Source organism: Hyaena hyaena, unplaced genomic scaffold (genome assembly GCF_003009895.1).
Source record: "Hyaena hyaena isolate Hyena2069 unplaced genomic scaffold, ASM300989v1 scaffold_77, whole genome shotgun sequence".
In the NCBI taxonomy this organism is placed as follows: Eukaryota; Metazoa; Chordata; class Mammalia; order Carnivora; family Hyaenidae; genus Hyaena; species Hyaena hyaena.
The window spans coordinates 2045050-2069057 of NW_024080708.1; the positions used below are offsets into that span (position 1 = coordinate 2045050).

Sequence of the window (24008 nt, forward strand, 5' to 3'; positions counted from 1 at the left end):
AGGAAACAACAAAGTGAAAAGGCAACCTATGGGATGTGAGAAAATATGTTAAAATCATATTGGAAAAGAGATTAATATCCAGAATATCTAAAGAACTTTTACAACTAAAAAACAAATAACATGATCAAAAATAGACAAAAGATTCGAATAGGTATTTCTCCACAGAGGATATAGAAATGGCCAAGTACATGAAAAGATTCTCAACATCATTAGGCAAATGCAAATCGAAAACCACAATGAGACAGCACCTCCACCAATTAGGATGACTATTATGAAAAAAAATAATATGGGTTGGTGGGAATATGGAGAAATTGGAGCCCTTGAATACTGTTGGTGGAAATGCAAAACGGTATAGCTGCTACCAAAAACAGTATGATAGTTCCTCAAAAAATTAAAAATAGAATTACCATATGATCCACCAATTTCACTTCTGAGTACTCAAAAGAATTAAAAGCAGGGTCTCAAAGAGATACTGGTACACCCAAATATTTTCAGTTGATCTTACTGTTTTTCTGTTATTCCTTGCCATGGGAGGTGGTGGTTAATATATTTGCCTTTAAATGTTTTCCACAAGTGCTCCCCCAAGTAGCTGCCTCAACCTTGGGAGAGTTCTGAGTTAGGCAAAATAAGGGCAAGTCTTTTGAGCTAGTCCTTCAGGGAGCCACCAAACTGGTCAAAATAAACAATTCCTTAAGAATGAGGCCACTTTTACTCACTCCAATCCTAGAGACTTGTACTAGGAATGTGGACTATTGTCTTCAAAGCCTCTGCCAAACTAGAGAGAAGAGAATGGAGATTAGGTAAGTTAAAACACCACCAAGCTCTCTTACTAGAATTCAACTGCTTCTTCCTTGATTAAGCATTTGCCTAGTTGCTATAAATTTTTTATTAGTTTCCAGATTGCCAATAAAGTTGATTCTGAGAATATTTGCAAACTTGTTATTAGTGTGGAAATATAAATTTGGGGGGTTCCCTAACTCTGCCATGTTCCACGGAATCAGAGTCAAGTTTGATTACATCTAAACACTTTTTCAAAAAATTACCCTGCGACTTCGATGAATTCATGTATTAGTTCTAGCAATCTTTTGGTGGAGTCTTTCAGGTTTTTCATGTAGAGTATCATGTTGTCTGCAAAAAAGTGAATGTTTGACTTCTTCTTTGCCAATTTTGATGCCTTTTATTTCATTTTGTTCTCTGATTACTGATGCTAGTACTTCCAACACCATGTTAAACAATAGTGGTAAGAGTGGACATTCCTGTCGTGTTCCTGATCTCAGGAGGAAAGCTCTCAGTTTTTCCCTCAGGGAAATACAAATCAAAGCCACACTGAGATACCACCTCACACCAGTCAGAGTGGCTAAAATGAACAAATCAGGAGACTATAGCTGCTGGCGAGGATGTGGAGAAACAGGAACCCTCTTGCACTGCTGGTGGGGATGCAAACTGGTGCAGCCCCTCTGGAAAACAATGTGGAAGTTCCTCAAAAAATTAACAGTAGAACTCGCCTATGACCCAGCAATAGTGCTACTAGAAATTTACCCAAGGGATACAGGAGTCTGATGCATAGGGGCACATGTACCCCAATGTTCATAGCAGCACTTTCAACAATAGCCAAACCACGGAAACAGCCTAAATGTCCATCAACTGACGAACGGATAAAGATGTGGTTTATATATACAATGGAATACTACTTTGCAATGAAAATTAAATCATGCCATTTGCAGCAATGTGGATGGAACTGGAAGGTATTATGCTAAGTGAAATAAGTCAGTGAAAGACAGATACCTTATGTTTTCACTCATATGTGGATCTTGAGAAACTTAACAGAAGATCATGGGGGATGAGAAGGTGGAAAAAAATAGTTAGAGAGGGAGGGAGGCAAACAATAAGAGACTCTAAAACACAAAGAACAAACTGAGGGTTGATGGGGGGGTGGAGGAGAGGGGAAAGTGGTGATGGGCATTGAGGAGGGCACTTGTTGGGATGAGCACTGGGTGTTGTATGTAAGCCAATTTGAAAATAAATTATATTTAAAAAAAACAAAAATACACAAAAATTAGCATGGTATCTAATAGTTAAAAAGTGAAAAACAATTAATTGGATGAAGTTCCACACTTTGCTATGGGCAAGAGGGGCCCCATAATTTAGCAGACCTCACTCTAGCCATTCCTAAGCTGCTCCTAGTTCTAGAAGAGGAATCTGTGGGGCCAAAGTGAAAGAACCATCAGAAGCCTGTGCCTCCCCCTTCTAGATCATAATTTGAGTACCCAAGATCCCCAAATTACCCACCCAAATATTCCCCACTGAGAGCACACTATATACACTGTATGTCAGCCAAATATACCCTAAGCCACTTTCATGAGCATGAGCCCACACATACCTCTTCTTCAGGTCTACTCTCCACCAGCCTTTCTCAGCTCTTAAGTTTTTTGTAAGCCCTAAAGAAAATTATTCATGTAACCATTTTCCCCATTCTCCCAAATATGGTACAAGGCTGGTGGCATTTTGTTATTTTTATCTATAGAATGCCTTGGGGTATTACGGCTTAATTCTCTCTTGGAACCCATTTTGAAGTGCTGTTCTGGAGGGGAGATCTTGTTATCTATATGCCTACTGTTGGATCCAAGGGGTTGTGAAAGCAAGCCGGGACTGTGGACAGAGCTTATATACATAGACTGGAGTGAAACATACATTAGAGTGAGGACCCCCATGCAAGACAAAGTCAGGTATCTAAAGAGGAGGCCAGCCAAGGATTAGGAATCAGATTTCGCAGTGCAATCATATTCTAGTGTTGCATTTGTATTCTTGGCTCAGTTTACAGAAAGGTTGACACAGGGCTGGATAGATAAACCAAACCATACTGGTAGACAGCACCCAAACGATTTACACTTTATTATATTAATGCAATATACATAAATATTGTAAGATGAAGATCTGACTTGTCCATTTTCCCAAGAGTAATATGTGCAATGCAAACTTTAGGGTATCAGCAACTTTCTAAAAACAAGAACTAAGACAAGTTTCAATCAACATGATACCCCAGATAACTATAACACAGTGTAGATATTGTTTCTAAAAACTAGCTTTTAGGCCTGAATAAGCCTACTTGAAGATAGTTTAGTTTCATAAATTACCCATTACTATTATTAATCATAGTGACATCTTGCCCATAGTCCCTACACAAGGTCACAAGGTCAGTCATATTTTATACTCCATGACCCAGAATTCCCATGCATAACTATAGGTAATTATAGACCAGGAAGGAGCAACGTAACTCAAAAACAATCAATCCATTGGCTGACCTGTAGACTAGGAGGTGGCCAGCATGAAAAAATAAACTACACCAAACAGATTGAGCAGATTTCTTCCCATGAATTTTAACTAGGAAACAAGAGATTAATGTAGGTAGCAATGGGGACAAAGCCAAGAGGTCATGATACGGAATGGCCTCAAAGGCTATGCTGGCCATGTACAAGCTAATATTAGGAGTAAATAAAAGTATGAAGAAGAGGAAAAAAAAAGAACAAAATAAATACTATAGAAAATATGGAATCTTGAAGCTCAAAAACAATTTATATTCTCTTTGCTGCGTCATTTCTAGAATGCTCTATAGTTCCATTCTACAGTAACCACTCCACCCATATCTTGGGTTAGACTGGATATCTAGTTCTCATAACCCAGATTATACCTACCATTTACCAAAATAAACAATTTCTCCAATCAAAATTCAAACAAATCACATTGCATTAATTTTATTGAAAAAAATTATAAATATTTTAATAGATAATAGGTTTTTTGAAAGGCAGCTAATGAGATACCATGTCTTATGCAATTCTATTTCATGAAAATCCAGATTTTCACAGAAAACCTTGGGAATATCATTCCTTACAAAACTAGAAATCCCTTTAATCTTCCTTAGTAACTTATGGGAAACTTTCCAGAAATGTGTTTACATAGAATAGCACAGAAAGCAAAATGAAAATCACTAACATCTCAAAAAAATTACGTAAAGAAGAAATTAATTAAGAATAGGAAGTTCAAGGGCACCTGGGTGGCTCAGTTGGTTAAGCATCTGATTTCAGCTCAGGTCATGATCTCATGGGGAGTTCAAGCCCCATTCAAGCCCAGATTCAGTGTCTCTCTCTCTCTCTCTGCCCCTCCCCAGTTCACACTCTGTCATCTCTCCTTCAAAAATAAATATTTTTAAAAAGTTTTAAAAGGAAGAGGAAGTACAACAATTCAAAATATTCAAAAGGAATTTTTAAAAGTAAAAATAATGGTTGTGCTCTAACATGAAATATACAAAGGAATCATTGGTTTGAAATATATACTCATTCCTAATATTCTTATTAACATGTCATTCAATTTAAAACACATTTTACTTTTTAAAGTTTTTTTAGAAATGTTTATTCATTTCTGAGAGAGAGAGTGAGAGCAGAGAAGAGACAGAGAGTGGGACACAGAATCGGAAGCAGGCTCCAGGTTCTGAGCTCTCAGCACAGAGCCAATGTGGTGCTTGAACCCACAAACCATAAGATCATAACCTGAACCAAAGCCAGACAACTAACCGATTGAGCCACTCAGGTGCCCCTTAAACATATGTTAAAGTGGGCTTTGGGGTACCTGAGTAGCTCAGTCGGTTGAGCATCTGACTTCAGCTCAGGTTATAATCTCACAGTTTGTGAGTTCAACCCTGCATAGGACTCTGTGGTGACAGCTCAGAACCTGGAGCCTGCTTCCGATTCTGTGTCTCCCCCTTTCCCTCTCTTTCTGTCAAAAGTAAACATTTAAAAATGTTTTTAAAAAATAAAATGGGTTTCAACTATAACATGTCAGGAAGCATACTTGTTTCGCTTTCCAGGATATCTATTTAAATACAATTTACACAGGTTTCTATAGACTCCCTGATCTTTTTGAATGAAGAGGAAAATATAATGCAACTCATGTTTTTAACATTATCAGCCATTTATTAAGGTCGATTTCTCATATCAAAGGTTGTATATGCCTTTCCTTTTGACCTATATTACCAATTCACTGAATATATTTAAAATGTTGTGTATTAATGGCTCAGAAAACACCTATATGTCATAATAAATTCATTTGATAATCAAATCAATAAATTCAAATGTGTAGAAATCCAAAACATTAAAAAATAGTAAAACCAGAAATATCCTTGTAACTCAAAAACTGATATACAAAGTTGGTATTCCTTTTTGTACTTGCTACTAATATCTGTATATAGTCCTAACTCAAATAATAAGTTTATCCTGCCATTTACTTGCTGAAATAAATCTATATAGATGTTATTATTATATGTCATATCACATTATAAATTCCTGCTCCTTAGTCTTTATCTTGATTTCCATCATCCGCTCTATGAACTTTTCAATATCATCTCGCTCTTTATTGTGATCAATATGCCTGTTAGGTATGTCCCACCAAAAATTAGGGACAAGTCGTCCATTTGTACCAGCCTGACATTTCCTCCATGCTTCTGGCCTTCACCTCCTCTTGAATTGCATGATTCCTATCCATTATGCACAGGGCCCTGTTCTTCTTCTTTGTTTTCCTGCTGGATGTTTTCCATGTTGAGATTTTTCACTGCTTGTTTCTCTTGATGCCATTGCTCCTGGGTCTATCCTTGCAGTCTCCTCTTCATTCCACGGCTCACTGTGAGTGTGCCATCAAGACACTTAGACCTAAACACCTGCTCATTCCTCTACCTCCTAATCTTTGGGGCCACTCCTAGTCCACAAACCCTCAGGGCCACTGGAAGCAGGTACCACAAAAAGGGAGCAAGTGAGCAAGCAACTGTTAGGTCTTGGGATCCTGTCTTTTTAACAGCTATATATTGACAGGCCCCAGCAAAATACAGTAAAAATTGTAGGGGCTCAATAAATACTTGTTGAATGAATAAATAACTCAAGAAAACTCAAGAAAAATTGATATTCCTATTTCAAGGAAGAGTTACAAACTTGCCTAAATATTTGCATTACTCCATTAATGGGATCTCTCCAGTACAGCCCTTATATTTCTACTCTTTATTAAATATTTAATCACTTAGTCTAAGTTGACTCTCTTCAAACGCTCTCTTTCTCTTGATACCGGGGTTAAAATTGCCAAATAAGAATTTTTTCAAAGATTATACCTTCCCTCTGCTAAATCCTTTTCCTTTAGTCAGGAATCCTTCCCTCAGCCCATCATTTATTTAGTACCAGAGATAGAAATCTTTACAGTAAATAACATTACAAAAATTCCTTAGTATACAACATTAATGTCCTTTCTTTAGTACAATTTCTCACTTGTTTACAGGGTTATAACCTTTAAAATAAATATTAATACTGCAAATAAAATATTATCTATCAATTGCAATGGAGCAAGATAAATATACCTGCATTGTGAATGAATGAATAAATAAGTAAATAAATAGTGAATGAATATTAATGAATTTTATCATTCTCAGCAAGCCTAAAATTTGAAATTCAGATTAATGTATGTAGTCTCATCTCACACCAAAACAAGGAAAACACAAAAGAGACTATTCTGGGTAGAAAAACCTAAATAATGGAGTGCCATATCATGCTCATGCATTGGAAGACTCTACATAGTATATGTCAATTCTTCCAAATTGATCTGTAGGTTTGATTAATTTCAATTAAAATTTCAGCAAGGATTTATAGACACAAACTAATTATAAAATTTACATAATATGGGGACTAGAATACCTAAAAATACCTTGAGAAAAAAGAATAAAGTCGGAGGAGAGATCAGTCTACTTAAAAAATTTTTTTAATGTTTTATTTATTTCTGAGAGAGAGAGAGAGAGAGCGTGCATGAGCAGGGAAGAGTCAGAGAGAGGGGTAGACACAGAATCTGAAACAGGCTCCAGGCTCTGAGCTAGCTGTCAGCACAGAGCCCAACACGGGGCTCAAACACATGAACTGCGAGATCATGACCTGAACCAAAGTCAGATGCTCAACTGACTGAGCCACCCAGGCACCCTGAGATCAGTCTACTTAATATTAAGGCTTACTATGTAGCTACAATAATCTAGACAGTATGTTTCTGATGAAAAAAGAGACACCTAGATCAGTGGAACAGAGTAAAGAACACAGAAGTAGATCCACACAAATAAACCCAGGTGATTTTTTTTAAATAAAACTATATAAGAGAACTTCAATAGAGAAAAGAAGAAAAGACAGCCTTTTTCAACAAATGGTGCTGGAGAAATTAAAAATGGTTCACAGACTTAAATGGTTAAAAGGAAACTATAATACTTTTAGAAAATCTTTAGTATCCAGGTCTTGGTGAAGTGTTCTTAGACAACACCAAAGGCACAACTCATAAAAAGAAAATACTGAATGATTGGAACTCATCAAATTTTAAATCTTTTGCTCTGCCAAAGATCCTGTTAAGAGGATGAAAAGACAAGCTACAGATTGGGAAAAAAATATTTATAAACCACATATCCAACAAAGGACTAAATCTAGAATATATAAAGAACTCAAAAGCTCAACAGTAAAAAGATGAAACAAACAGTCCAATTAGAAAATGGGCAAAAGACAATGAAGAGCCATTTCACTGAAAGATACAAAGATGGCAAACAAGCACACCAAAAGATGTTCAACATCATTAGCCATTAGAGAACCACAAATTGAAATCACACTGAGCTATGACTATAAACCAATAAGAATAGCTAAAATGAAAAATAGTATCAACAGTATATACTGATGAGGGTAAGGAGAAACTGGATCACTCATTTAGGATAAGAATGCTACTCTGTAAAACAGTTTGACAGTATCTTATAAAAGTAAACATGTAACTACCATATAACCCAGCAGTTATACCCTTGGTCATTTAGCCCAAGAAATGAAAATTTGTGTTTACACAAAAACCTGTGTAGTAATATTCATAGCAGCTTTATTTGTAATTGCCTCAAAGTGGAATCATCCCTGGGGTGCCTGGGTGGCTCAGTCAGTCGAGCCCCGATTTCGGCTCAGGTCATGATCTCACGGTTCGTGGGTTCGAGCCCCGCGTCGGGCTCTGTGGTGACAGCTAGCTCAGAGCCTGGAGCCCGCTTCAGATTCTGTATCTCCCTCTTTCTCTGCCCCTCCCCTGCTCATGCTGTCTCTCTGTCTCAGAAATAAATAAAACATTTTCAAAAAATTTTAAGTGGAATCATCCCAGATTTCCTTCAATATGTGACTGATGAAGCAAACTATGGTACATACATAACATGGAATACTACTCAGTAATAAAAAAGGAATAAACTACTGAAATCAGAAGAACTTGGATGTATCTCCAGGGAATTATGCTGATCAAAATGCTAATCACATAAAGGACACCTGGGTGGCTTAGTCAGTTGAGCGTCTAACTTCAGCTCAGGTCATGATCCATGGCTTGTGAGTTCGAGCCCCATGTTGGGCTCTATGCTGACAGCTCAAAGCCTGAAGCCTGCTTCGGATTCTGTGTCTCTGTCTCTTTCTGCCCCTCCCCTGCTCGTGCTCTGTCTCTCTCTTTCTCTCAAAAATAAATAAACATTAAAAACTATTTTTAAAAAGTTTTTAAATTAAAAAGCTAATCACATAAAATTTAATACTACACTATTCCATTTATACATTTTTGAAAGGACAAAATTTTAGAAATAAAGAACAGATTATGGGGTGCCATGAGTTAGGATAATGGCGGGGAAATGGGAGGTGTTTGTGGTTATAAAAGAACAATAAAATATCCTGTGGTACTTAAACTGTTAAGTATTTTAACTGTGGTGATAGATACACAAATCTATTTATGTGATAAAATTGTATAGAAAACACACACACACACACAAATGAACACAAGCAAATATGGTGAAATCTGAATAGACTGATAGATTGTGTTAGCATTAATATCTTGGTTGTGATATTATACAATAGTTTTGCAAGGTGTCACCATTGGGAGGAAATAGGTTAAGTATACAAAAGATCTTTCTGTGTTATTTCTTAGAACTGCATGTGAATCCATAATTATTTCAATAAAAATTTAAATTAAAAAAGCCATTTGAAAATCTGTTCACTCTGTTATAGAACCTTCTAAATTACTTAATATTAGCAATGACCAGAACTCTAATTGCACATTTCAAATTGCCTACATAAATTGGGAACATAGTGACATGAAACAATTAATATACCTTACCACAGTGTCCAATCTACTCATCATTGTCCATTAAATATTTGAAACTGCCTCTGGTTAGAAGTAAAATAGGAATTGATGGAAGAAAATGAAGAACAGGAAACATATGTACAATAAAAAAAGTCTACTTCTTTAATGCTATTATTAGAGGAGCATTTTGAGTAATTCTCTTCAATACAAAGTCAATAATAGCAGAAAGAAAAGTCAAGCAGCATTAGAATAAGACATTATGTAAAAATGAAATTAAAAATATGTGGGAAAGTGTTTCTAAAAGTGCAACCTCAGAAACCCAATGTAAATGTGATTCAATTCAATTCAACAAACATTTTATGAGTATGGAGTTTATGCTACTGCTAAAGGGGAATGCATATTATAGCCTCTAGTAGTTCACCATCTAGTGAGAAAGGCAGACACATAAATAATGATGATACATGGCAGACATTGTAAGTGCTATAATAGAAGTGATATACAGTACCATAGACAAAGCTCTGAGAACAATTTGTTGTATGATGCAAAGAAGTCCAGAGCCATTTATGAATCACCCAGTACATTTAAATATACACTGAATTTCTCACTTTCCTATAATGTGTCTTAGGCATTGAGCAAGAAAATTGCAAATGCATATTTTAAATGAGAACATATAATTTTAAATAATTTTGTGTAAATTCTAATACATGGGTAAGTTTCTAAGTAAAGAATAATTCTATTTTTCTTAAGATAGAAACATTTTAAGTGCGATATATACTAAAAAGTAACAAAATATTTGTTTAAATTTCTTATAAGTAATTTAAATCATTTAAAATTACTTTAGGGGATATTGGTTCAATTCTTTATCAACTATGATATGTTAGCTGTATAATGAGTTAACTGTGAAAAGCTAGTGAATTTTTAAAACACATAAAATGTTCTGGCTTAGAGTTTATTTGACCTAAAGGTGTTCTTTGGAATTACACTTGTTCTCTTGTGTAAAACAAAGCAAAACAAACAAACAAACAAACAAACATGTCCATAGGTATAAGGAGAAAAGATATTGTTCCATCAATCCAGTAGCATCCCAGGCATCATAAAAAGGGAATTCTCTTTTATAATATCACAGGGTTTTAAATATATGAAAAGATGCACAACATTACTCAGAACATAAATGCAAATCAAAACCACAATGAGATATCATTTTTCACCTATCATATTAGCAGAGATACAATGTTTGATAGCACAATGTGTTGGTGAAGGTTGGAGAAAGAAGCACTTTTATCTATTGCCAGTATAAGTATAAATTGGTACAACCTCTATGGAGGACAATTTGGCAATATCCATCAAAATGACAAAGGCACATACCATCCAACCCAGCAATTCCACTTCTATTAAATTATCCTATAGATAGTACACATCTGAAATGACCTATTATAAGGTTATTTGTTGCGGAAATGTAATAGCAAAAGTGAGGAAACAAGCTATATATTTCTCAATAGAGGATTGGTTAAATAAACTATTGCATATCCATAAAATTGAATAATACTACGTAGCCAGAGCACTTTATGTACTAATATGGAATGAACTTAAGCAAGTACAGAAAATATATAAAATAGGAAACATAAGTTGGTGCGTGTATGTTTGCAAGTGTCCATGGTTATATATGCATGAAATAGCTCTAAAAGTAAAAACAAGAAAAGTCAATTAACACAGGATGCCTCTGGGAAGAATTATGTGGCTGGGTACAAAAAATGGAAGACTTTTAACTGTATAAATTTTCATAACTATCAAAATTTGAACCACCTGAATGTATTACCTAATCAAAAATAAATGTAAGCCGTGGATTGGTGGGGAGAAAAACAAAAACAGTCCAAAGCAGCACAGCACATCTTCCAGAGCAAACTATTACAGCTAATTTCTCCTGCTTAAAAAACAACTTCAGGCAGGGGAAAAACCAAGGGAACCAATTTATTTCAGTCACAGAGCCAGCAGTCAAACAGGCTGATGTCTGTTTCATGGTATTGTAACTTTTCAAGTTATTATAAGTATTGTAAGTATTGCTAAGTATTATAAGTATTACCCCACTGAATTCTCCCAATTAACTACAGGAGAGCTTTACTTTTAATAGATCCTTGAGATCCAAAAGAAAATACTTGGCCAGAGAATTGACATTTTGGAATAAATCAATATTTTGCACATATAGTAGAACTATATTACAACACTGTGAGCATCATTACTTTCAAATTACTGTACATGGAATAAACAACTTTGATTTACTTATTTTTCCTTTGAAACCTATCAGTTAACTCTTTTCTCCCTCTCTCACTTTCACAATCCCTCCCTTCCTCACTTTCTGTCTGTCTTACACACACACACACACCCACCCACCCACCCACCCACCCACACACACACAGTTTTAGAACTCAATATAATTATTTCATTCTTGGCCCTATGTACAATTCTACTATTCCACTCATCATGCTATATCATGATTTGTCTCTCAACAGAACTGTAGGTTTTTTTTGAGCCTGAGATTATGTACTAGTCAACCTGGCACATGTACTAGTTTGATGACTGCTTCACAAAGCTCTTTTTGCAAACACTTTCTAATGCAGTGATCATTTGCTTTATTCTGATAATTTACTTTTTTTATTTTCGTTTTAAGATTACTTGTTTTTGAGAGAAAAAGCATGGGAGGGGCAGAGAGAGTCTCCCAAGCAGGCTCTGCACTGTCAGCGCAGAGCCTGATCCAGGGATTGAACTCACCAACCAAGAACTGCAAGATCATGACCTGAGCTGAAATCATAATTTATTTTTTTTGAGAGAGAGGGCACGAGTGAGGGCAGATGGGCAGAAGGAGGGAGAGAGTGAGGGGAGACGGGGAGACAAAGAGAGAGAGAGAGAATGAATCTTAAGTGGGCCACACTCAGTGTGGAGCCAGCCAGATGCAGGGCTCAATCCTACAACCCTGGGATCATGACCTGAGCTGAAATCAAGAGTCTGAAGCTCAACCAACCGAGTCACCCATTTGCCCCTTTTCTGATAAATTTAAATCAGAAAAAAATAACATTGACACCATATCCTTCCACATTTTTCTTGTTTTGTAATCTTTGGAAATTCTATATTAATTTTAGACAGTCTATCTGAACATTTGCATATAGGACTATTTAGATTTGGCATTTAGACCAAAGGACATTAAAATAAAAATATATTTCAAGGTATCCTTTGAAAGCATAAATTAAAAAAATTTCTTACGCATAGTGTACTAGTTTGAATAGTGCTCCCAAAATTCATGTCCACCCAGATCCTCAGAATGTGACCTTATTTGGAAGTAGGATCTTCAGAGATGTAATCAAGTTAAAATGCAGTCCAATTGGATTAGGGTGGGTCCTAATCCAATGACTTGGTGTCTTTATAAGACAAGGGAGATTTGGATATAGAGACACACACAGAGGGAAAATATCATGCGATGATGAAGGTAGAGATTGGAATGATGTATCTATAAGCCAGGGACTATAAGTAACCACCATAAGCTAAGAAGAGGAAATGAATGTTGCTCTCCTAGAGCTTTCCAAATGAGAATGGCCCTTCTGACACCTTGGTTTTAGACTTCTAACTTTCAGAATTTTGTGAGACAATATTTTTTATCTTAAGTCACCCATTTTGTGGTACTTTGTTAGGGCAGCCCTTGGAAACCAGTACCCACGGAAAATTAAATGTTCAATGCCAAGTGAAATGAAATAGTTAACTAATGTTGACAGCATTATCTTGTTTCTAAAAACATTCTTATATTTTCCAGGCCAATTGTAATGAGATAATTGACAAAGGGGTAAAAATTATTTTCCACATCTCCCAATGTGAGGCTCTGGGAGCCAGTTTAGTCACACAAATCCCAAATGAATCAAGTGCATTGCTAGATCTAGATTTTGTTCCAGCTGCCTATGAACCAAGAAGGGAGCCTGCACCAGACATTGACTCTGCCAGCACTCTGATCTTTTCAGCCTCCAAAACTGAGAAATAAATTTCTCACCCCAACTATGATACTTTGTTATAGCAACCTGAATGGATTAATACAGTAATTCATTCTATAAGTACAATAAAGGAAAAAATATTATATAATCATCTCTGTACATGCAGAATTATAGTAGCCATTTCTGATTAAAACTTTCACCAAACTAGGAATAAAAGGTACCTTCTTTAATCTGATAAAAGGCAGCCCATAAGGCACATAGCTAACACAGATTTTCTCAGTAGCGGGATTATTGACATTTTGGCCTGGATGATTCTTTGTCATGCAGACTAGATGAGTGTGGGTACTGTACATTAGAGGATAGTAGGAAGTAACTCTGGCCTGTACCCGCCACATACCAACAACAGCCCCCAATCATGACAACCAAAACTGACTCGACATTTCCAACTGTCCGCTGAGGGCAAAGTTTCTGTACCCATTGAGAATCATTGAACTAATATCACATTTAATGGTAATAGACTGAATGCTTTCCTCCTAGTAAGTGGAACAAAGCAGAAATGACTAATCTCACCACTTTTCTCTCACTGCCTCTACTGAATATTGTACTGGTGGTCCTATCCAAGACAGCAAGGCAAGATAAACAACTAATGGGCAGAGAAATGTAAGGGGAAAAGTAAAACTTTTCAAAAATGGCATAATTGTACATATAGAAAATCCTGAAGGATCTATAAAATGTTACTACTAAAAATAATAAAACTGGTACACTGAAATGTATAAGGCATTGCCAAGAAAAGTTAAAGAATACCTAAAGAATAAATTACCATAGACATATAAAGGGAGATTTAATATCATTAATGTCAATTGGTCTATAGATAAAAACACAATCCAAATAAACTTGCACTGCCTGGTCATAAGGCTAGAATACTCAAGACAGTGAGATATTAGTATAAGGATAGGCAAGCAGATCAACAAAACAAGAGTAGAGGGTCCAGAAATAGATCACACATAATATGGGCAATTGACTTGCAACAAAAGTGAAAAGTAACTCAATAGGGAAAGGATTGTCTTTTAAAAAAATATTGAAAGAACAACTGGATTTTCTTTTAGAAAAAAATTGGACATCAGTGAAATGGTGGAGTAGGAAACTCTAAGCACCAGTCCCTCCACAGAAACATCAAAAAATCAAGTAGGAACTGTGAAAATTAAATTTTCCAGAACTCTGGAAAATGATCCGAGCTTTACAACAACCAATGTTGAATCAAGAAAAATACAAATGAAAAGTGGTAGGAAATGTCTGTGGTGCTTTTGCTTGTCCTTACCCAGCTGCCTCCCTGGCTCAGTGGCACTTTCCAAGAGGGTAGCCACATTGACACAGTGGAACCCTTGTCCCTCGTACCAGAGGCAGCAGAGCAGATTTTGTTCACAAAGTATTATGTGTCTGCACTAACCTGTCTGGGGACTACCTGAAGGACTGATGCAGGGCATTTGTCTTTGTTTAACCTAACTTAGAAAAGACTCAGGACAGCAGAGCAATAGGCATTGTAAAACAAAACAAAAAAAAAAAACAAAAAAAAAACAAAAAACAAAAACAAAAAAACAAAAAACCACCATAAGGTAAATGGATAATCCACAGTTGCCTGGGGCATAATACTGAAGGTAAGGCATACGGATAAACTTCCAAAAGCCTAGAAGGAAAAGCAGTGGAGAGTTTTGGGAAAAATAGGGCATTGAAAAATGTCCATGTTTACAGAGGAATTTAAAAAGCCAGGTAGGTATATGTCCAGAGGAGGAACGATGCTCAGGAAAGACCTGAGAAAAACTTAGGTTTTCACAATAGCTGATCTCCAAGCACAATATAAACAGGAAGTGAAAACTAAGGCAGAGTTGCAAATATCCTGGCTAAGCTTTGAAGGAGTGCTACAATACAGAGCCAATGCACAAAGACGGGAGATTTTTCTTCTTCCACCTCTTTTTTATCTTTTGTTTTCCTTTTCTCTCTCTTATTGGTTCCTGGCATTCAAAGAAATATCTATCAAAACACTCTTTCATGGATGCCTGGGTGGCTCAGTCAGTTAAGCATGTGACTTCAGCTCAGGTCATAATCTTGTAGTTCATGAGTTTGAGCCCCATGTCAGGCTCTGTGCTAACAGCTCAGAGCCTGGATCCTGCTTCGAATTCTGTATCTCCCTCTCTCTCTGCCCTTCCCCTTCTTGTGATCTGTCTCTCTCTCTCTCAAAAATAAACATTAAAAATTTTTTTAAACAAAACGCTAAGCCCAAGTTAAAGCAACACAGATTTCAGTACCACACACGACAAGGTATATGGTCTCTGCATAAATAAGTTGTAAATGTCACTAAACAAATGGATAACTACAGCCCTCAACAATAAAAATGAGGAAACTCTGATAAAGGGAAAAATCTGATTTCTAGTTCCCACATTTAAAATAATCAAATTCTGTTTTCAACCAATTACAAAGTAAAAGGAAAATATAGCATGTTTAAGAACAAATAATTGACAGAAATTATCACTGAGGAAGTCCAGATGCTGTCCTTATTAGACAACGACTTTATCTTTTTATTTTCTCATTAAACTTTAGTTTTAATGGGTCTCAAAATTCTGTGACAGATTTTGGTCAAGTTGTTTCCATTAAAAAGTACTAATTTTAAAAACTAATGACTTAAAACTGCCACACACACACACATACACACACACACACACACACACAAAGCAAATGGTCCACAGAACATTCTTCTTTTCCTTCTGAAGGTTTTACAATGCATTATTATCATTAACTAGTCTTTTACTATTAAACTTAAATGGCCAACTGACACAAACAGTTCTGAAACCATTCTTCCACCACTGTTTAAGACTGGGGTGGCAAGTATCAGGGTTGGTATTCATTTAGCCTTCTGAGCTTTCTGGGCAGACTTGGTGACCTTGCTAGTACCAGCTGCCTTCTTGTCCACTACTTTAATTACACCCACAGCAACCGTCTGTCTCATGTCATGAACAGTAAAACACCCCAGAGGAGGATAGTCCAAGAACCTCTCAACACACATAGGCTTGCCAGGAACCATTTATTAACAATGGCAGCATCGCCAGATTTCAAGAACTTGGAACCCCATCTTCCAAATTTTTTCCAAAACGATGATCAATCTTCTCCTTTGGCTCAGAAAACATGCAATGTTAGATGTGGAACAATCTAGCACAGGTGCATATCCAGCACTGATTTGGCCTGGATATTTCAGGATAATCACCTGAGCCGTGAAGCCAGCTGCTTCTATTGGTGTGTCATTTTTGCTGTCACCAGCCACACCGCCATGATGAACATCTTTTACAGATATGTTCTTGACATTGAAACCCACATTGTCCCCAGAAAGAACCTCACTCAAAGCTTCATGGTGCACTTCAACAGACTTTACTGGAGCAAAGGTGAGCACTACACCAGGCTTAAGAACACTAGTCTCTACTTGGTCCAGGGACAGTACCAATACCACTAAATTTGTAGACATCCTGGAGGTGCAGGAGAAAGGGCTTCTCAGTTGGATGAGTTGGTGGCAGAATGCAATCCAGAGCTTCAAGCAGTGTGGTTCCACTGGCATTGCCAACTTTATGGGTGACTTTCTATCTCTTGAACCAAGGCATATTAGCACTTGGCTACAGCATGTTGCCACTTGGCTATAGCATGTTGCCACCATTCCAATCATAAACTGGCACAAATGCTACTGTATCAGGGTTGTAGCCAATTTTCTTAATTTAAGTGCTCACTTACTTAATGACTTCTTCATATCTCTTTTGGCTGTAGAGTGATTCGGTGGAATCCATTTTGTTAACACCAACAATTAGTTGTTTTACACCAGTGTGTAAGCCAGAAAGTCATGCTCATGGGCCTGCCCATTCCTGAAGATACCTGCTTCAAATTCACCAACACCAGCACTAACAATCAGGGCAGCACAGTAAGCCTGAGATGTGTCTGCAGTCATGTTTCTGACAAAGTCTCTGTGTCCTGGGGTATCAATGATGGTCACATAATACTTGCTGGTCTCAAATTTATACACGGAGATATCAATGGTGATATAGGTTTACATTCAGATTTCAGTTTATCCAAGACCCAGGCATACTTGAAGAAGTCTTTTCCCATCTCAGCAGCCTCCTTCTCACATTTTTTTATAGTTCTTTTGTTGATCCCAATTTGCAGATCACATGACCCGTAGTGGTACATTTGTCCAAATCTACATGTACAATAACAATGATGTTGATATGAGTCTTTTCCTTTGCCATTTTGGTTTAAGTTTAGTGGTGGTATTCATGGCACCTGTGTTCTGGTGAAAAACCCACTGAGAAAAAAGCTAGACAAAGACTTTGAAACAACTGTCTTAAACATACTCAAAGAGCTAAAGAAAACCAGAAAATAATATGTGAACAAAAGGAAAATACGAACAAAGACATAGAAAGTACAAAAAAAGAACCAAACAGAAATTCTAGAGCTAAAAAGGACAATATTTGAAATGAAAACTTCAACAGAGGTGTTTAACATCAGCTATCACAAGCAGAAGGAAAAAAATCAATAAACTTGAAGATAACAATTGAAATTATCCCGTCTGAGTAGCAGAAAGGAAAGAATGGAGACAAATGAATAGAGCCAGGTAACCCGTGGGATGCTAAGCTGAACAACATATACATTTTAGAAGCAGCGCCAAAGAAAATAGACAAGAATATTTAAATATTCTTTTAAGAATATTTTAAGAAATAGCATCTAAAATCTTCCAAAGTTTGATTATAAATGAATCTACACATTCAAGAAGTCCAATGAACTCCAGGTAGGATAACCTCAAAGACATCCAAGAAATATTCTAATCAAACTGTCAAAGACAGAGGCCCTTAAGTGACTGTGTTAGTTGAGGGTCAGACTTCAGGTCAGGTCATGATCTCACAGTTTGCGAGTGCGAGCCCTGCATCAGGCTATTATCAGGGTGGACCCAACTCTGGATACTCTGTCCCCCTTTCTCTGCCCCTCCTCTGCCCATGCTCTCTGTCTCTCAAAAATAAATAAAACATTAAAAAACACTGTCAAAGACAAAGACAAAAAGAGAATCTGTAAAGCTTCAAGAGAGAAGCAACTCAACACAGATTTTCAATAAATTAACAGCTGATTTCTCATCAGAAACCATGGAGGCCAGAAAGCAGTGGAATGACATATTTTAAAGTACTGAAAGTAAAAGAATGCTGTAAATCATGAATTCCCTATCTAGCAAAAACCATCCTTCAAAAATGGATGTAAAACTAAGACATGCTTAGATAAATAAAACCTGAGAGTGTTCATTGCCAGTAGACCTGCCTTACAAGAAATGCTAAAGGAATTTCTTCAGGCTGAAATGAAAGGACACAAGATAATAACTCACAGCCTTATAAAGAAATAAAGATCTCAGGGTGCCTGGGTGGCTCAGTCGTTTAAGCGTCCGACTTCAGCTCAGGTCATGATCTCGTGGTTCGTGGGTTCAAGCCCCTGGAACCTGCTTTGGATTCTGTGTCTCCCTCTCTCTCTGCCCCTCCCCTGCTCACACTGTGTCTCCCTCTCTCTCAGAAATATATAAAATATTAAAAAAATAAAAAAGAGGGGTGTCTGGGTGGCTCAGTCGGTTAAGCGTCCGACTTCAGCTCAGGTCATGATCTCAACAGTTTGTGGGTTCGAGCCCCGCGTCAGGCTTTGTGCTGACAGCTAGCTCAGAGCCTGGAGCCTGCTTCAGATTCTGTGTCTCCCTCTCTCTCTGACCCTCCACTCCTCACGCTGTCTCTGTCTCTCAGAAACAAAACATTAAGAAAAAAGAAATAAAGATCTCTAGTAAAGGTAACTATATAGGTAAATATAAAAGCCTAAGTATATTATATTTTCAATTTGTAACTCCTCTTTTTATTTCCTATATAATTTAAAAACAAATGCATAAAAAGATAATTATAAATATATGTTATAAGGCACAGAATATACAAAGCTGTAACTTATGAGAACAACAATATGATATCAATTCAAATCAGACTGTTAGAGGGGCGCCTGGGTGGCTCAGTCGGTTGGGCAGCTGACTTCGGCTCAGGTCATGATCTCGCAGTTTGTGGGTTCGAGCCCCATGTCAGGCTCTGTGCTGACAGCCAGCTCAGAGCCTGGAGTCTGTTTCAGATTCTGTGTCTCCCTCTCTCTCTGACCCTCCCCTGATCTCTCTCTCTCAGAAATAAAACATTGAAATTTTAAAAAAAAATCAGACTGTTATAAATTTAGGACATTAATTTTAATCCCCAGTGTAACTACTAAGAAAATATGTAAAAGAAATACATAAAAGAAAATGAAAAGAGAATGAAAATGGTACAATACAAACAATAAACACAAAAGAAGAAATGAATACAGAAAATCAAAGGCAAAAAGGTTACAAGACATACAGAAAATAGCAAAATAGCAATAGTAAATCCTTTTTATAAGTAATTATTTAATAGGTAAATGGATTAAACTCTCCTATCAAAAGCCAGAGATCGGCAGAATGGATTGAAAGTTAAAGAAAGAAAAAAATATATTCCATGCAAATAATGACCAAAAGAGAGTTAGAGTGGCTGGATATAATATCAGACAAATTAAGACTTGAAGCTAAAACCTGTTACAAGAAACAAAGAAGGGCATTACATTTTTTTTAAGTAAATGCATCAGGGACACCTGAGTGGCTCAGTCAGTTGGGTGGCTGACTTCAACCCAGGTCATGCTCTCACAGTCTGTGAGTTCAAGCCCCGCATCGGGCTCTATGCTGACAGCTCAGAGCCTGGAGCCTGCCTCGGATTGAGTCCCCCTCTCTCTCTCTGTCCCTCCTCCGCTCATACTTTACCTCTCTCTCTGTCTCTCGAGAATAAATAAAACATTTTTAACAAAGTAAATGCATCAGTAATTTATAATAATTATAATAATCATACTAACCAATTAGAGCCCAAATATATGAAGCAAATATTGACAAACTTGAAGACAGAACTAGACAGTTGTACAATAATAGTTGGAGACTTCAATAATCAAGTTTCAAAAATGGATAAAACATCTAGACAGAAGGATACTAAGAAAATAGAGGTCTTGCACAACACCTTAAACCCACACCTAAAAGCCAAATATAGGACACTTCGCTCTACAGCAGAATATACATTCTTTTCAAATGTGCATGGAATACTCTTCAAGATAGAACCTATACAGGCCACAAAACCAGCCTAAATAAATATAAAAACATTGGCCTAAATAAATATAAAAACATTGAAATACTACAAAGCATATTCTCCAACCACAGTGGAATGAATTTAGAAACCAATAAAAGGAAAAATACTGGGAAAATCACAAATATGTGAAAATTAATTCACTCTTAAAGAACCAAAGGTCAAAGAAAAAAATCACAAAGGAAATTAGAAAATACTTCGAGAAGAATGAAGAGGAAAACACAACATACCACAACTTATGGGATGCAGTAAAGGGAGTAGTGACAGGGAAATTTATAGCAGTAAATGCCTACATTAAAAATGAGAAAAGATTTCAAATCTTTAGTAACCTACTTTTGTATCTTAGAATATCTAGAAAAAGAAAAGCCAACTAAATGCAAAGCTAGTAGAAGGAAGTAAATTTTAAAACTTAGAGTGGAAATTGGGGCGCCTGGGTGGCTTAGTCGGTTAAGCGTCCGACTTTCTCTTAGGTCATGATCTCGCGTTTCGTGGGTTCGAGCCCCGCGTCGGGCCCTGTGCTGACTGCCAGCTCAGAGCCTGGAGCCTGTTTCAGAATCTGTGTCTCTCTCTCTCTCTGACCCTCCCCTGCTCACGCTGTCTCTCTCTCTCTCCTAGAAATGAATAAAAATATTAAAAAAAAAAACTTAGAGTGGAAATAAGTTATACAGAGAATAGAAAAATAATGGATGGAACATTACTACCAACTTTACAGAAATAAAAAGATTGTGTACATTATTCAATGCTCACCGCTAAAAATGTAGTCATCATCTGTCACCATACATTATTACAGTATTATGACAACATTCTTTATGCTTATTTTCATTTCTGAGACTTATGTATAACTGTCAGTTTGTACAGTTATCTTTATCTATTTTGCCTGTCCCCTCACCCACCTCCCCTTTGGCAACTGCCAGTTTGTTCTCTGTATTTAAAGGCCTTTTTGTGGTTTTATTTGATCACTTGTTTTGTTTTTTAGATTCCACATATATGTGAAATCATATGGTATTTGTTTTTCTCTGACTAACTTGACTTAGCATAATATCCTCTAGGTCCATACATATTGGCACAAATGGCAAAATCTCATTCTTTTTTTATGGTTGAGTAATATTTACTTCTCTGATAATATTTACCAGCATTTTGTTCTCTATACTTAAGAGTCTGTTTCTGGGTTTGCCTCTCTCTTTTTTCCCTATCCTCATTTGTTTTGTTTCTTAAATTGCATATATAAGTGAAATCATGATATTTTCCTTTCTTTGACTAATTTTGAATAATGTATAGAACTGTCAAATCATTATGTTGTACACCTGAAACAAAGATAACATCATGTGTGAATTATATTTCAATAATTAAAATAACAAGAAAAAAGAAATAGAGAATCTGAGAAAGCTTATAACAAGACATTGAATCAGTAATAAAAAAAACCTAACAACAAAGTAGAGTCCTCAGATAGCTTCACTCATGAATTCTTCCAAATATTTAAAGAAAATTTAACATCAGTTCTTCTTAAACTCTTCCAAAAACGGAAGAGGAGGTAATACAACCTAACTCATTCTATGAAACCAGTATTATCCTGATACCTAAACCAGACAAAGACACTAAATAAAATTATAGACCAATACCCTCGATAAAAAAGAGACTTAAAAAATCTCAACGAAATACTAGCAAACTAAATCCAATAATAAACTAAATGGATTATATACCATGACCCAGTAACCTAGTAAAATTTATCCCATGAATGCAAGGGTGGTTCAACATAAGAAAATTATTGATATAATAGGCCACATTAATAGAACAAGGAAAAAATCATGTGATCATCTTAATTGATACAGAAAACACATATGACAAAATACAACACCTTTTCATGATAAATGTAAGGAATAGATGGAATCTTTCTTTTTTAAAACAATGTTTATTTATTTTTGAGAGAGAGAGAATCCAAAGCAGGCTTTCTGTGCCATCAGCATGGAGCCCAACATGGGGCTCAAACCCACGAACCAGGAGACCATGACCTGAGCTAAGATAGTCAGATGCTCAACCAGGTGTCCCCAGATGGGAACTTTCCTAACATGAACAAAAACTATTTATGAAAAACTCACAGCTAACTCAATACTCAATTGTGAAAGATTGAAAGCTTTTCCTCCAAGATCAGGAGTAAGACAAGAATCCTTGCTTTTATCATTTGTACTCAACATAGTACTAGAAGCCTTTGCCAAAGTAATAATGTAAGGAAAAGAAATAAAAGACATTTAAATTTGAAAGGAAGAAGTAAAACTATCTGTTTTAGAAGACATATCCTCTATACATAAAAAGTCCTAAAGAATCCACAAATAAAATATTAAAGTTAATAAATGAATTCAACAAAGTCTTAGGGTACAAGATAAATACAAAAATCAATTTTGTCTCTGTGCAATCATAATGAAAAATCTATAAAGGAAACTAAAGAATAATTCAATTTACAATACAGCCCAAAAGAATAAAATATCTAGGAATAAATTTAATCAAGTAAATGAAAGACATGGACATAGAAAACTGGAAAACATTGATGAAAGAAATTTAAAAAGACCTGAATAGGGGTGCCTCGCTGGCTCAGTTGGTAGAGCATACAACTCTTGATCTCAGAGTCATAAGTTCAAGTCCCACATTGGGGGTGAGTTTTACTTTTTTAACAAAAGGGGAAGGAGACGTAAATAAGTAGAAAGACATCTTGTGTTCCTGAATTGGAAGACTCAGCAATATTAAGATGGCAATACCCCCCAAAACAATCTACAGATTCAGTGAAATCTTTACCAATTCCAACAGCCTTTTAAGCAAAAATGGAAAAACTGATCCTCAAATTCACATGGAATTACAAGGATATCCAAATAGCCAAAATAATGTAGAAAAGGAAAAGAAAGTCAGAGGACTCACACATCTCAATTTCAAAACTTACTATAAAGCTAATGTTGGTACTGGCATAAGGATAAACAAATAGCCAGTGGAATAGAATTGAGAGTCCAGAAATAAACCCATACATCTATAGTGAATTGACTTTTGACAAGGGTGCCTAGACCATCCAATGGGGAAAGAATAGTTTCTTCAATAAATAGTATGGGGATAACTGTATATCCACATGCAAAAGATCTCTACCTCATGTCATTTACAAAAACTAATTCAAAATGTATCAAAGACCTAAATATAAAATCTAAAACCATAAAAATTTTACAAGAAATCATAGGATTAAATCCTCATGATGTTGGATTTGGCAATGGAATCTTAGATATGACACCAAAAGTATGAGCAACAACAACAAAAAAATAAATTGGACACCATGAAAACTAAAAGCTTTTGTGGATAATAGGATATTATTAAGAAAGTGAAAAGATGACCTACAGAATGGGAGAAAATATTTGCAAATCATGTATCAGTTTAGTAACCAGTATATATACAGAAGTCTTATAACTCAACAACAAGAAGACAAACAGTCCAATTAAAAAATAGGCAAAGGCCTTGAATAGACATTTTTCCAAAGAATGGATACACAAACAGTGAACATACACATGAAAAGATGTTCAAAATCATTAGTCATTAAGAAAATGCAAACCAAAACTAAGATGAAGAATTATTTTATTAACAAACTAAAATGGCCATAATAATTATAGTAGTAACAATAAAACAGAAAAAAACT

The 24008-nt window shown here is 36.1% G+C and overlaps 1 protein-coding gene and 1 pseudogene across 2 annotated transcripts in view; both read right to left on the bottom strand.

The window, feature by feature from the left end:
- COL4A5 (collagen type IV alpha 5 chain) overlaps positions 1 to 24008 on the bottom strand; it is a 230249-nt gene that overhangs the window by 179859 nt on the left and 26382 nt on the right. The window lies entirely within an intron of this gene.
- Positions 16009 to 17431, bottom strand: LOC120232678 (annotated as a pseudogene).